We start from the raw sequence: 14,312 nt of genomic DNA on the forward strand, positions 1-14,312 counted from the left end.
ATTGAAGCCACAGGTGGTAGACAGGCAGGAAGGAGGGAGGGATGTAAAACCAGCCCAGTCTGAAAGACAATTTAGAAATATATATATATTAAACAACTTAAGAAAATAAATACATTTAATTTTTATTTAAAAAAAATTGAATTTGATTTATTTTAAATAAATAACTAATTGATTCATAATCTAGATATGTTTTGATTGAACGAAGGCTGTGTGACTGGAATAATTCCATTAGAAATGAGGGGGTGCCTTTTATCAACAACGGCAGACATTGATATGGAGATTCAACATCTCCTCCAGTGCTCCAGTGCAGCCTTCGGCCGCCTGCCGAAAAAACTGTTTGAAGACCAGGCCCTCAAATCTACCACCAAACTCATGGTCTACAGGGCTGTAATAATACCCGCCCTCCTGTATGGGTCTGAGGCATGGACGATGTGCAGAAGGCACCTCAGGTCGCTGGAGATATATCACCAACGATGTCTCCGCAAGATCCTGCAAATTTCCTGGGAGGACAGGCGCATCAACATCAGTGTCCTCGACCAGGGTAACATCCCCAGTATTGAAGCACTGACCACACTCGATCAGCTTCGCTGGGCAGGCCACATAGTACGCATTCCAGATGTGAGACTCCCGAAGCAATGCTTTATGCGGAACTCCTTCCTGGTAAACGAGCCAAAGGAGTACAGCGTAAACGTTATAAGGACACCCTCAAAGCCTCGCTGGGAAAGTGCCACATCACCACTGACACCTGTGAGACCCTGGCCGCAGATCGCCCGAGGTGGAGAAAATACATCCGGGAGGGCGTTGAGATCTTTGAGGCTCGATGCAAGGAGCATGAAGAGCCCAGGCGCACGCAGCAGAAGGAGCGTGCGGCAAACCAGGCCTACCGAACCCTTCCCCTGACGAATGTCTGTCCCACCTGTGAAAGGGTCTGTGGCTCTCGTATCGGACTGCTTAGCCATCAAAGAATTCACTTTGGGAGTGGAAGCAAGTCCTCCATAGGACCCCTGGACCTGATGGCTTATATCCTGTGGATACAACCAAAGCATCCATAGGATATAAGCCATCAGGTCATAGAAACATAGAAACATAGAAACATAGAAAATAGGTGCAGGAGTAGGCCATTCGGCCCTTCTAGCCTGCACCGCCATTCAATGAGTTCATGGCTGAACATTAGACTTGTCCGCCTTTAGTCCCATTATTTTACCTCATACTGCGTCATTAGTGATAATGATAGTATTAAGTTCCTCCCTCCATGTAGCCCTTGGATTATCCACTATTTGTATGTTTTTACTGACTTCTACCGTGAGAACTGAAACAAAATATGTGTTCAAAGCCTCTGCCATTTCCCTGTTCTCGATTATTAATGCCCCAGTCTCATCCTCCAGGAGACTAACATTTACTTTAGCCACTCTTTTCCTTTTTACTTACCTGTAGAAACTCTTACTCTCTATTTTTATATTTCGTTCAAGTTAACATTCATAATCTACCCTCTTATAACCATATTTTTAGTCATTCTTTGCTGGATTATAGAAATGTCCCAATCCTCTGGACTCGCGCGAGTGGATGATTGGGTGAGCGTGACGGAACAGGTGGCCGACAAGTTGCTGCAAAATAATTACACCTCAAACGACCTCCAAACAGAGCGGATTACGTGCGAATGCCTACAGCTACTGATTCATTGTGAACAGGGCTCGAACTTTCGCAGAAGCAATTCGATTACATTTCTAATCCAAAGATTTAACCACACAGCTAGCACGTCGCATTTTTTTAAACACACACTGAATGAAGCAGCACTGAGAGCGCAATCCTTTTAAACAGATAAAGACTGATCCGAGACTGACAGTACAACAACTTGATGTCGCTGTATTACACAATAGAAAGCGGGAATGGCTGAATCGCTTTCGGCGGGAATTTAATGATGTACTCCCTGCTTGTCTCAGCTAATCAGCTCGTTGGTCAAGGGGTATGATTGTCACTTATATAGGAAAATAATGGAACCCTTACTAATGGAGAAAATAGAAGAACATCTAGAAACCAAAAGGATAAAAATGAATGATCAGCATGGATTTCAATAGGGAAAGTACTGCTGGACCAAACTCATAATGTTTGAAGAGGTTATAGAGAGGGTAGACATTGATCATGCAATAAGTATAAGGTATCTAGATTTTCAAAAGACCCTCGCTATGATACCAATAATAACCTGCTGAGCAACGTCAGGTTATAAGCAGCAGAATGCATAGCGAGCTAGCTTCAAGACTGAAATCAGAGATTGGAGGTAAAAGGCAGATGTTCACATTGGCAGAAGATGGGTAGTGGTGTTCCAAAAGGATCAATGCCGGAACCACTATTGTTCACAATTTATATTAACGATTTAGAATTTGGAACTAAAAACAGAATTTCCAAATTTGCCAATGATACCAAATTGGAGGAAATTTATACTGAGGAGGACTGCAACAAATTAAGGACAACATTAATAAACACACAGAATGGGCATATAATTTTCAATTAAGTTCCACACACATACATGTGAGGTAATACATATTGCTAGGAAGCATATGGAGGTCACTAATTACTTGGCACAAACGACTCTCGGTGGGGTAGAGGAACAATAGGATCTCTGAGTACAACTACACAAATCACAAAAATTGTCACAGAGTTTAGCAAGACAAAATAAAGGTAACTAAGAAGTGGAGGTTATTTCTAGTGGTATAAAATTGCAAAATACGAAGGTTATGCTAAACCTGTATTGAACCTCGGTTAGACCACACTTAGAGTACTGCATGCAGTTCCATTCATCCTATTATAAAGATGATATAGAGGCATTTGGGAGGGTGCAGAGAAGATTTACACGGATGCTACCAGAAATGGGAGGTTATTCATAAGTGGAAATAATGAACAAGCTGGGTCTCTTTTCTCTTGAAGATTGATCTATAGGGGTGACCTAATAGATTTATTTAAAATTATGAAAGATTTTGATGGAGTGTTTACAGAGAGAATGTTTTCACATGTGGAGAAGAGCATAACTGGAGGCCACCAATATAAGATAGTCATCAAGAAATCCAGAAATCAAATAGAGAATTCAGAAGCAACTTCTTTCTGGAAAGAGTGATGAGAATGTGGAACTCAAAAGCGTAGAAGTGGTTCAAGCGAATAGTATAGATACATTTACGGAGAAGCTATACAAGCATATGAGGTAGAAAGGAATAGATGGCTATGCTGATAGATTTAAATCAAGAAAGACTCCAGAATATTCGAGTGGAACATAAACGCTGGCATGGTCAGAATAGCCAGAAAGGCAGTATACGCTATGCTGTCCTTTGTAAGCCTATTTAATTCAGTTATCTGCAGCATTATGCATTGGATTCAATGACAAGCTCTCTGAGTATAGGTAGGAGTGTCTGTGTCACTGTAAGAGCCTTCTGTTTCTGTGTAATAGTTTCTGGGTCTCTTTAGGTGCAGTATGGGTCTGTGTTGCAGCTGCCTGTGTAAGAATTTGAGCTGACTGTGTCTGTTGAAGTGTTGTCCGGGTTTGTGTAGGAGCGTCGGGCTTTGTGTTGCAGCTCCATGTGTCAGGTTTGGAGCTGACTGGGTCTCTGCAAGAGTTGTCTCTTTTTGTGCCGGAGAGTCTGCATCTGTGATGGAGTGTGTCTGTCTCTGGTTGATCTCCCTGGGTCAGTGTGGTTCTGCATTGAGCTTTTTGATTCAGTACCGGTGCTGTCTTTATCTTTAAATGAGATGTCTGCATCTCCGAAGCGAGCTGTCTGGCTCGGTGAACGAGCAGTCTGGTCCTTTGTCGGAACAGTCTGCGCCCGTGCAAGAACTGCTTATATCTGTGTAGGAGTTCTTGGATCTGTGTTGGTGATGCCTTGGCCAGGGTAGAGCTGTCTATGTCTATGTAGGAGGGAATTAATCTGTCTCGGAGGTCCCAATGTCTCTGAACGGAGCTGTATGGGTTTGTGTAGGAAAGTTTGTGCCTGTGCTGTTAATCCCTGCTTCAGAGTAGCACATGCCTGGTTCTGTACAGGAGCTGCCTACTTTCGCGAAGGAAATGTCAGTGTCTCTGTCGAAGCTCTCTGGACATGTGTTAGTGTTGTCTGCGGCTGATGAGGATATGTTTGCTCCTGTGTAGGTGATGCTGGGTCTCTGAAAGGAACTGTCTCAATCTGTACACAAGCATTTTGATGCTGTGTATGCGCTTTGCCTATCTGCACAGGAGTGTATGGATCTGTGCAGTAATGTCTGACTCGGTGTAGGATCAGTACCCCTCTGTACGGGAGCTCCCTGGGTCTGTTTAGCCGGTGTCTCGGTCGGTGCAGGAAAAGTTTGGATCTGTGAAGGTAGATTGTGGTACTGTGTTGGAAGATTGTGAATCTGTGAAGGTCGAGTCTGGGACTGTGAAAGAGCCGTCTGAATATGTGTTGCAGCTGTCTGTCTCTGTGAAGGAATAGTCTGGGGCTGTGAAAGTACATAGAAATCTAGAAATCCACAGCGCTGAAGGAGGCCAATTCGGCCCATAGTATACATGCCAGCCGACAAAAAGCCACAAGGCCCTTTGATCAACAACCCTGAAGGCTATATATGAACCTGTGAAGTATGACAATGGCGGAAAGATAAAGAACGCCCAGCCCAATAAGTCCGCCCCACACAACTTATACACACCTTGCACCGAAAAATTAAACACACCACCCCAACCCTAGCCATGCGAACGCATGGGAGAAGCAAAAAAGCAGAAAAATCCCCCAGGCTAATTGTGGGAAAAAATCTGTTAAAATTGCTCTCCATCTACGCGATCAAATTAGTCCAAGAGATCAACTTGGCCGTATTGGAATTGCTGCAGTACTTACCATCGTATCTGCGCCAGCCAACAAAAGGTTATCCAGCCTAATCCCACTTACCAGCTCTCGGTCCGTAACTCTGCTAGTTACTGCAAGGACATTGTACTTGACTGTATAAAACATTGGTTAGGCCGCTGCTGGAGTACTGTGTGCAGTTCTGGTCACCACATTTAAAAAAAAAGATGTGATTACGCTGGAAAGGGTACTGAGGAGATTTACAAAAAAAGTTGCCTGGAATGGAGAATTTTGGTGATGAGGAAAGATTGGAAATGCTGAGTCAGTTTTCTTTGGACCAGAGGAGGCTGAGGGCAGACTATATTGAGGTGCATAACTTTATGAGGGCCCTAGATAGAGTTGGAAGGAAGGTCCTGTTTCCCTTTGCAGAGTGGTCAACAACCAGGGGGAATAGATTTAAACTAATTTCGGGATGGACCAATTCCCCTATCTCGGGCGCCTCCTATCAACAAGAGCAGGCATTGATGACGAGTTCCAACACCGCCTCCAGTGCGCCAGTGCAGCCTTCGGCCGCCTGAGGAAAAGAGTGTTTGAAGATGATTCCCTCAAAACTGTCACCAAGCTCATGGTCGACAAGGCTGTAGTAATACCCGCCCTCCTGTATGGATCAGGGACGTGGACTATGTACAGTAAACACCTCAAGTCGCTGGAGAAATGCCACCAGCGATGTCGCCTCAAGATCCTGCAAATCCCCTGGCAGGACAGACGCGCAAACATTCGCGTCCTGGTACAAGACATCATCCCCAGGATTGCACCACTTACCACACTTGATCAGCTCCGCTGGGCAGGCCATATGCCACACACGAGACTGCCATAGCAAGCGCTCTTCTCGGAACTCGTCCACGGCAAATGAGCCAAAGGCAGAGAGAGGAAACGTTACAAAGACACCCTCAAAGCCTCCCTGATAAAGTGTGACATCCCCACTGTGGGAGTCCTTGACCATAGATCGCCCTAAGTGGAGGAAGTGAATGCGGGAGTGTGCTGAGCTCCTCGAGTATCGTCGCTGAGAACAGGCAGAAATCAGGTGCAGGCAGCGGAAGAAGCTGCGGTAAACCAGGCTCCCTGCCCATTCTTTCCCTCAACGACGGTCTGTCTGACCTGTGACAGAGACTGTGGTTCCCGTATTGAACTGTACAGCCATCTAAGAACACATGCTAAGAGTGGAAGCAAGTCTTCCTCGATTCCGAGGGACTGCCTATGATGATGAATTAGGGGGAGGGTTAGACGAGCTGTGAGGATAAATGTCTTTACCCAAGGCGTCATGGTAGTCGGAAACTCAATGCCTCAATGCGGCAGAAACCCTCACACATTTTAAAAATACTTGAATGCCACTTAAATTGCTGTAACCCATAGGACGGACTTAGAGCTGGCAAGTGGGAACTAGGCTGGAAAGCTATTGATCGGCCTCCTCGGGCACTATTGGCTGAAAGGGCCTACTTCCATGCTGTACATTTTTGCATTTCCTACACTACAAAGTGATCACATTTTAAAAGTGATGAATTTGCTCTGAACTGCTTTGGGAAGTGCTGAGGTAAAAGTCGCTATAGGAATGCTACCATTTTAATGTAAAAGTGCCATAAGAAAGTACATAGCATTAAGGCCGGTTGCCTCACTTGGTTAGCGCTTGGTGTTACTAACGCCAAATTGGCGAGTTCGAACCCATTACGTGCCATTTATTTTATTTTTGGTGGTGCGGTTGGCCTGCAAGTATTTTAGAGCAGCTTAAACATTCAGGGACGTAATGCTGCAAAACATTAGTTCTGCCGAGAGCTGGTGGCCCTGCGGAGTGTTTCCAGCATTAAATGAAGAATTCGATATCCTCCGGGGATTTGTGACTTCTCGGATTTCAATCAGTGAAAGTCTCACTGCCGCTGATTGGTTTGTAGTGCAAAGTATGGAACTGATCTAAATACAATTCTACTGCATAATCCCTCATTATAAGAACATAAGAATGAGGAACAGGAGTAGGCCATCTAGCCCCTTGAGCCTGATCCACCATTCAACAAGATCATGGCTGATCTGGCCGAGGACTCAGCTCCACGGACTCGCCCGCTCCCCGTAACCGCTAATTCCCTTATTCGTTAAAAATGTATCTATCTGTGATTTGAATACATTCAATGAGCTAACCTCAACTGCTTTCTTGGGCAGAGAAGTGCACAGATTCACAACCCTCTGGGAGAACAAATTCCTTCTCAACTCGGTTTTAAATTGGCTCCCCCTTATTTTGAGGCTGTGCCCCTAGTTCTAGTCTCCCCGACCAGTGGAAACAACCTTTCTGCCTCTATCTTGTCTCTCCCTTTCATTCGTTTAAATGTTTCTTTCAGATCACCCCTCATCCTTCTGAACTCCAACGAGTAAAGACCCAGTCTACGCAATCTATAATAATAAGGTAACCCCCTCATCTCCGGAATCAGCCTATTAAATCTTCTCTGTACCCCCTTCAAAGCAAGTATATCCTTCCTAAGGAAAGGTGATCAAAATTGGACGCAGTACTCCAGGTGCGGCCTCACCAATACCCTGTACAGTTGCAGCAGGACCTCCCTGCTTTTCTACTCCATCCCTCTCGCAATGAAGGCCAACATTCCATTCGCATTCCTGATTACTTGCTGCACCTGCAAACTAACATTTTGGGATTCATGCACAAGGACCCCCAGGACCCTCTGCACCTCAGCATGTTGTAATTTCTCTCCATTCAAATAATATTCGTTTTACTGTTTTTTTTCCCCAAGGTGGATGACCTCACATTTTCTGACATTGTATTCCATCTGCCAAACTTTTGCCCATTCGCTTAACCTATCCAAATCTCTTTGCAGCCTCACTGTGTCCTCTACACAATCCTCTTTCCCACTAATCTTTGTGTCATCTGCAAATTTTGTTACACGACAATCTGTCCCCTCTTCCAGGTCATCTATGTGTATTGTAAACAGTTGTGGTCCCAGCTCCGATCCCTGTGGCACACCACTAACCACCGATTTCCAACCCGAAAAGGACCCATTTATCCAGACTTTCTGCTTTCTGTTCGTTAGCCAATTCTCTATCCATGCTAATAGATTTCCTCTGACTCCGCGTATCTTTATCTTCTGCAGTAATCTTTTGTGTGGCACCTTATCGAAAGCCTTTTGGAAATCTAAATACACCACATCCATCGGTACACCTCTATCCACCATGCCCGTTATATCCTCAAATAATTCCAGTAAATTATTTAAACATGCTTTCCCCTTCCTGAATCCATGTTGCGTCTGCTTGATTGCACTATTCCTATCTAGGTTCCCGCTCTTTCTTCCTTCATGATAGCTTCAAGCATTTTCCCCACTACAGATGTTAAACTAACCGGCCTATAGTTACCTGCCTTTTGTCTGCCCCCTTTTTTAAACAGAGGCGTTACATTTGCTGCTTTTTAATTCACTGGTACCTCCCCAGAGAATTTTGGTAGATTATAACAAAAGCATCTGCTAGAACGTCCGCCATCTCTTTTAATACCCTGGGTTGCATGTCATCAGAATCAGGGGACTTTTCTACCTTGAGTCCTATTAGCCTGTCCAGCACTAGCCCCCTCGTGATAATGATTCTCTCAAGGTCATTCCTTCCCACATTCCCGTGACCAGCAATTTTTGGCATGATTATTGCGTGTTCCACTGTGAAGACCGAAGCAAAATAATTGTTTGAGGTCTCAGTCATTTCCACATTTCCCATTATTAAATCCCCCTTCTCACCTTCTCAGGGACCAACATTTACTGTAGTCACACTTTTCCGTTTTATATATCGGTAAAAGCTTTTACTAACTATTTTTATGTTTTGTGCAAGTTTACCTTCGTAATCTAGCTTTCCTTTCTTTATTGCTTTCTTCGTCATTCTTTGCTGTCGTTTAAAATTTTCCCAATCTGCTAATTTCCCACTAACCTTAGCCACCTTATACGCATTGGTTTTTATTTTGACACTCTCCTTTATTTCCTTGGTTATCCACGGCTGGTTATCCCTTCTCTTACCGCCCTTCTTTTTCACTGGAATATATTTTTGTTGAGCACTATGAAAGATCTCCATAAAAGTCCTCCACTCTTCCTCAATTGTGCCACCGTTTAATCTGTGTTCCAGTCTACTTCAGCCAACTCTGCCCTCATCCCACTATAGTCACTTTTGGTTAAGCATAGTACGCTCGTTTGAGACACTACTTCGTCACCCTCAAACTGTATTACAAATTCAACCATACTGTGATCAGTCATTCCGAGAGGATCTTGTACTGGGAGATCGTTTATTATTCCTGTCTCATTACACAGGACCAGATCTAAGATAGCTTGCTCCCTTTTACGTTCTGTAACATAATGTTCTAAGAAACAATCCCGTATGCATTCTATGAATTCCTCCTCAAGGCTGCGCAGTGCGATTTGATTTGACGAATCGATATGTAGGTTAAAATCCCCCATGATTACTGCCGTTCCTTTTTCACATGCCTCCATTATTCCCTTGGTTATTGCCCGCGCCACCGTGAAGCTATTATTTGGGGGCCTATAAACTACGCTCTCCAGTGACTTTTTCCCCTTACTATCTCTAATATCTACCCACAATGATTCAACATTTTGTTAATTAGAGCCAATATCGTCTCTCACACCTGCCCTGATATCATCCTTTATTAACAGAGCTACCCCACCTCCTTTCCCTTCTTGTCTATCCTTCCGAATTGTCAGATACCGCTGTATGTTTAATTCCATGTTCTGGCCAACCTGCAACGTTTCAGTAATGGCCAACAAATCATACCCATTTATGATGATTTGTGCCGTCAAATCATTTACTTTATTTCAAAAGCTGCGTGAGGTTAGGTAGAGTGTTTTAATACTAGTTTTTAAACCAGGATTTTTAGTTTTGACCCCTCCTGCAGCCTCTTTATAATCATACATATTGTCCCTTCCTATCACCTTGTCGTTTACACTTTCCCCAGTGCTACTCTGCTCTGTTGCCTCCTGCCTTTTGTATTTTTGGGGTCCTGTGATCTGAGCTCTCACCCACTCTAACTAGCTCAGAGCCCTGTCCTGGGTTCCGAATCCTCCTTGCATTGCGGCACCGAGATTTCATGCTTGCCTTTCTATTACACTTTGACCCATTAGAATTTTGCTGTACATTAGTCTGCTGCAAACTGCAGGGGCCACGTCGCTTAATGGATAAGGCATCTACTTTGATGCAAACACTGATGTAATCAGAAAATTGCAACGTCAAACGCAGCCGTGGACATTTTGGCAAAACTTGTTCATCTTTATAAAACCAAACCTCGTTCGCACTCATTAACGAAAGGTGAGTTCCTCCCAAACAATGCACTTGACTTTATTAAAAGGCATTTTTTTAAACTGTGTATATTGCTCACTGATTTTTGGAGATAGTGTCCAACAAACCAACAATTAATACCGATGAACTATTAATGTTTCCAGTTCGAACAACAGCTTCGCGTCAATCAGTGTAATAAAGGGCAGTGGAGGGAATTGTGATCAGATTCCAATGAGATCCCCGTGAGTCGATAAAAAACAGCATCTGTAGAATCTCTGCGAGCAGGGTTCGAACATGCGCAGGGAAACCCCCATTGTCAAGTCCAATGCCTTAACCACTCGGCCATCGCAGCTACACAGTCGAGCTGCTTTAATAGTCGATTCGTTGGTACAATTTATCAGAGAGACCGCCTGCATGCTTGCCCTATTGGATCTGTGAAAATTAAATCACAGAATCGCAGAATGTCGCAGCAAAGAAGGAAAAATTTCGGTTAGAACTGAAAGAATTTACATTTCGGGAAAAACTGAACAGTCTGGGGAGCTTCTTTCTCGAAAAACAAGTGAGATATATTTTTAACATTATGAAGGCATTTGATCGAGTTGATGTGGAGAAAATGTTTGCTGTTGTGCAGGAGTTCAGAACGGGAGGTCAGCGGTTAATTCAGTCGACAATTCAAGAGCAACTTATTTACCAAAGAGTGGTTAGAATGTGGAAGATGCTACATAAACAGTAGTTGAGGCGAATGGCACAGATTCATTTTATAGGGAAATTACCAAAGCACATGACTGAGAAAGCAATAGAACAATATGCTGATAGGATCAAGTGAAGTAGCGTAGTGTGCAGCATTAACTCTCGCAACACCAGTTAGGTGCAATTGTCTCTTTCTGTGATGCAATCTCTATATAACGTTATGTAACACACATTTTAAACAACAACAACAACTTATATATAATTAGCACCTTGAAATTAGCGAAATGTCCAAGGCACTTCACAAGAGTATTATGCAATACAAATTTGACACCGAACCACTAAATACAAATTAGCGCAGGTGACCGAAAGATTGATCAACCAGGTATGCTTGATAATGAGGAATGAAAGCTGTACATTGCAGGTAGATATCAAAGAACTTGTCAGGGGTTTAATGGAATTCAACCCGAAGAAGTGTTAGATAATGCATTTGGGGAGTGCTTATAGGGAAAGCGAATAAACCTTAAATGTTAGGCCACTGATGAGTGTAGAGGTGCAAATGACCTTGGAGTGCATGTCTACAGAATCCTTGACGGTAGCAGGGCAGGTCGATAAGAGGCTTGTGAAGTATAGACAGAAAGGAAAAGGAGGCGGGGTGGCGTTGCTGGTTAAAGAAGAAATTAATGCAATGATAAGGAGCGACATTAGCTTGGATGATTTGGAAGCGGTATGGGGGGAGCTGCAGAATACCAAATGGCAGAAAACGCTAGTCAGAATTGTGTACAGACCTCCAAACAGTAGTAGTGAGGTTGGGGACAGCATCAAACAAGAAATAAGGGATATGTGCAATAAAGGTACAGCAGTTACCATGGGCGACTTTCATCTATATATTGATTGGGCTGACCAAACTGGTAGCAATGCGGTGGAGGACGATTTCCTGGAGTATATTAGGGATGGTTTTCCAGACCAATATGTCGAGGAACCACCTAGAGAGCTGGCCATCGTGGACTAGGTGATGTGAAATGAGAAGGGACTAATTGTCAATCTTGTTGTGCGAGGCCCCTTGTGGAAGAGTGACCATAACATGGTAGAATTCTTTATAAGATGGAGAGTGACACAGTTAATTCAGAAACTAGGGACCTGAACTTTAGGAAAGGTAATTTCGATGGTATGAGGCGTGAATTGGCTAGAATCAGAGAGTTGTTAACCTGTGCAATTCCCTGCCGCAAAGAGCTGTTGATGCCAGTTCTTTGGATATATTCAACAGGAATTATTGTGGCCCTTATGGCTAAAAGGATCAAGAGGTAGGGAGGAAACAGGAAAACGGTACTGAGGGAATGATCTGCCATGATCTTATTGAGTGGTGGTGCAGGCTCGAAGTGTCGAATGGCGTACTGCTGAAACTATTTTCGATGTTTCTATGTTGAGAAGCAACACGGAATACTTGCCTTCATTAGATGAGCCATAGAATATAAGATCGGGGAAGTTATGCTTCAAATGTGTAAAACTCTAGTTGGGCCACAGCTAGATTATTGCATGCTTCTCTGGTCATCGCATTACAGGAATGATCAGACAGCACTCGTGAGCATACATGTTAGATTTAGGCGGATGGTGAATTTAGCTCTGAGTAAACATTGCATCGGCTCGGTTTGTTTTCTTTGGAACAGAGGAGGCTAAGGGGGTCTGTATTGAAGTGAATAAAATTATGAGTGGCCTAAATCGAGTGCATAGAAAGGATCTATTTCCCTTCGCAGAGTGGCCAACAACCAGGCGTCATAGATTTAAAGTAATTGGTAGGAGGTTTTCCGGAATTTGAGGTACACTGTTTTCACCCAGGGGTGGTGAGAGTCTGGAACTCACTCCTGAAAGTGATTTAGAGGCAGAAGTCCTCACCACTTTTAAAAGTCCTTGAATGTGCACTTCAATTCCAGTAACCTAAAAGGCTATGGACTAAGAGCTGGAAAGTGGCATTAATCTGGATAGGTCGGAATTTAGTCGGAATTTAGGTCATGATCTGGTGTTTCTTCGGCAGCTCAGTGCAGTTTGCAGCAAATCAATACTTCAGAGAAGGGAAACTGCGTTCCCTGCAATTCCTGCAACACAGTGGCTCCAATCCTACCGACTTTTCCATTGAGTACTCTTAGAACCTGAGTCTAATAAACAGGAACAAGAGCAAGCCATCGAACCTGTTACAGAAGGACAGCAGAATTCCATTCGCCCCTCGAGCCAGTTGCAAAGGACAAGAGGAAGTAATTCAGATTCTTGGGCTTTTTATACAAGAATAGTAGAACGCCTTCGGCCGCTCGTACCTGCTGCATAGATGACGAGGAGGCACACTTTCCTATTACACAGAAGGCTGGAGGCCATTCAGCCGCACCGCACTGTTGCACAGGGAAAGGAGAAGGCCATTAACGTCTCAAATCTGAGCCTTCGGAGAGGCAGAAGCCGATCAGTTCCTTGAGCTTGCTCTACAAGAAGAGTATAAGTCCATTTAGATCCTAGAACATAGAAACATAGAAAACGGGAGCAGTAATAGTCCATTCGGGCCTTCGAGTCTGCACCGCCATTTAATATGATCATTCCTAATCCTCTATCTCAACACCATATTCACGCTTTTCCCCCGTATCACTTGAGGTCTTTTGTGTCTAGAAATCTATCTCCCTCTTAAATATATTCAGTGACTCGGCATTCACAGCCTTCTGTGGAAGGGAATTCCACAGCTGCACCACTCTCTGAATGAAAAGAAAATCTCACCTTCTCCTTCCTAAATTTCCTACCCCGTATCCTGAGACTGTGACCCCTTGTTATAACATTCCCAATCAGGTGCATCATCTTCCCCGCATCCAGTCTCTTCACCCCTTTCAGAATGGTATACGTTTCAATGAGATCCTCTCTCATTATTCTAAACTCTACAGAATACAGGCCGAGTCGACCCAATCTTTGCTCATACGACAGTCCTGCCATCCCAATAATCCATCTGCTGAACCTTCGCTGCACTCCCTCTATGGCAAGTTTATCCTTTCTTGGGTAACGAAACCAAAACTGCACACAATACTCCAGGTGCTGTCTCACCAAGGCCCTGTAGAACTGTAGTAACACATCTTTACTCATTTACTCACATCCTCTTGGAATGAAGGCCAACATACCATCTGCCTCCTCACTGCTTGCTGCACCTGCATGTATGCTTTCAATAGACAATTTTACAAGGACACCAGGTCCCTCTGCCCATCGATCCTGTTTCCTGTCCATTAACCAATTTTCAATCCATGCTAGTAAATTACTCCCAATCATATATGTTTTAATTCTGCACACTACATCTTACGTGGGACTTTATCAGAGCCCTTCTGAAAATCCAAATACACTATATCCACTGGTTTCCCTTAACTTTTCTTTCAGTTACATCCTCAAAAACTCAAGTAGGTTTGTCAAACATGATTTTCTTTTCATGAATTCATGTTGACTTTGTCTAATCCCTTTGGTATTATCTTAGTGTTCCGTTATAATATCCTTCACTATAGATTC

The sequence above is a fragment of the Pristiophorus japonicus genome, unplaced genomic scaffold (assembly GCF_044704955.1).
Source record: "Pristiophorus japonicus isolate sPriJap1 unplaced genomic scaffold, sPriJap1.hap1 HAP1_SCAFFOLD_73, whole genome shotgun sequence".
NCBI classification, from domain to species: Eukaryota; Metazoa; Chordata; class Chondrichthyes; family Pristiophoridae; genus Pristiophorus; species Pristiophorus japonicus.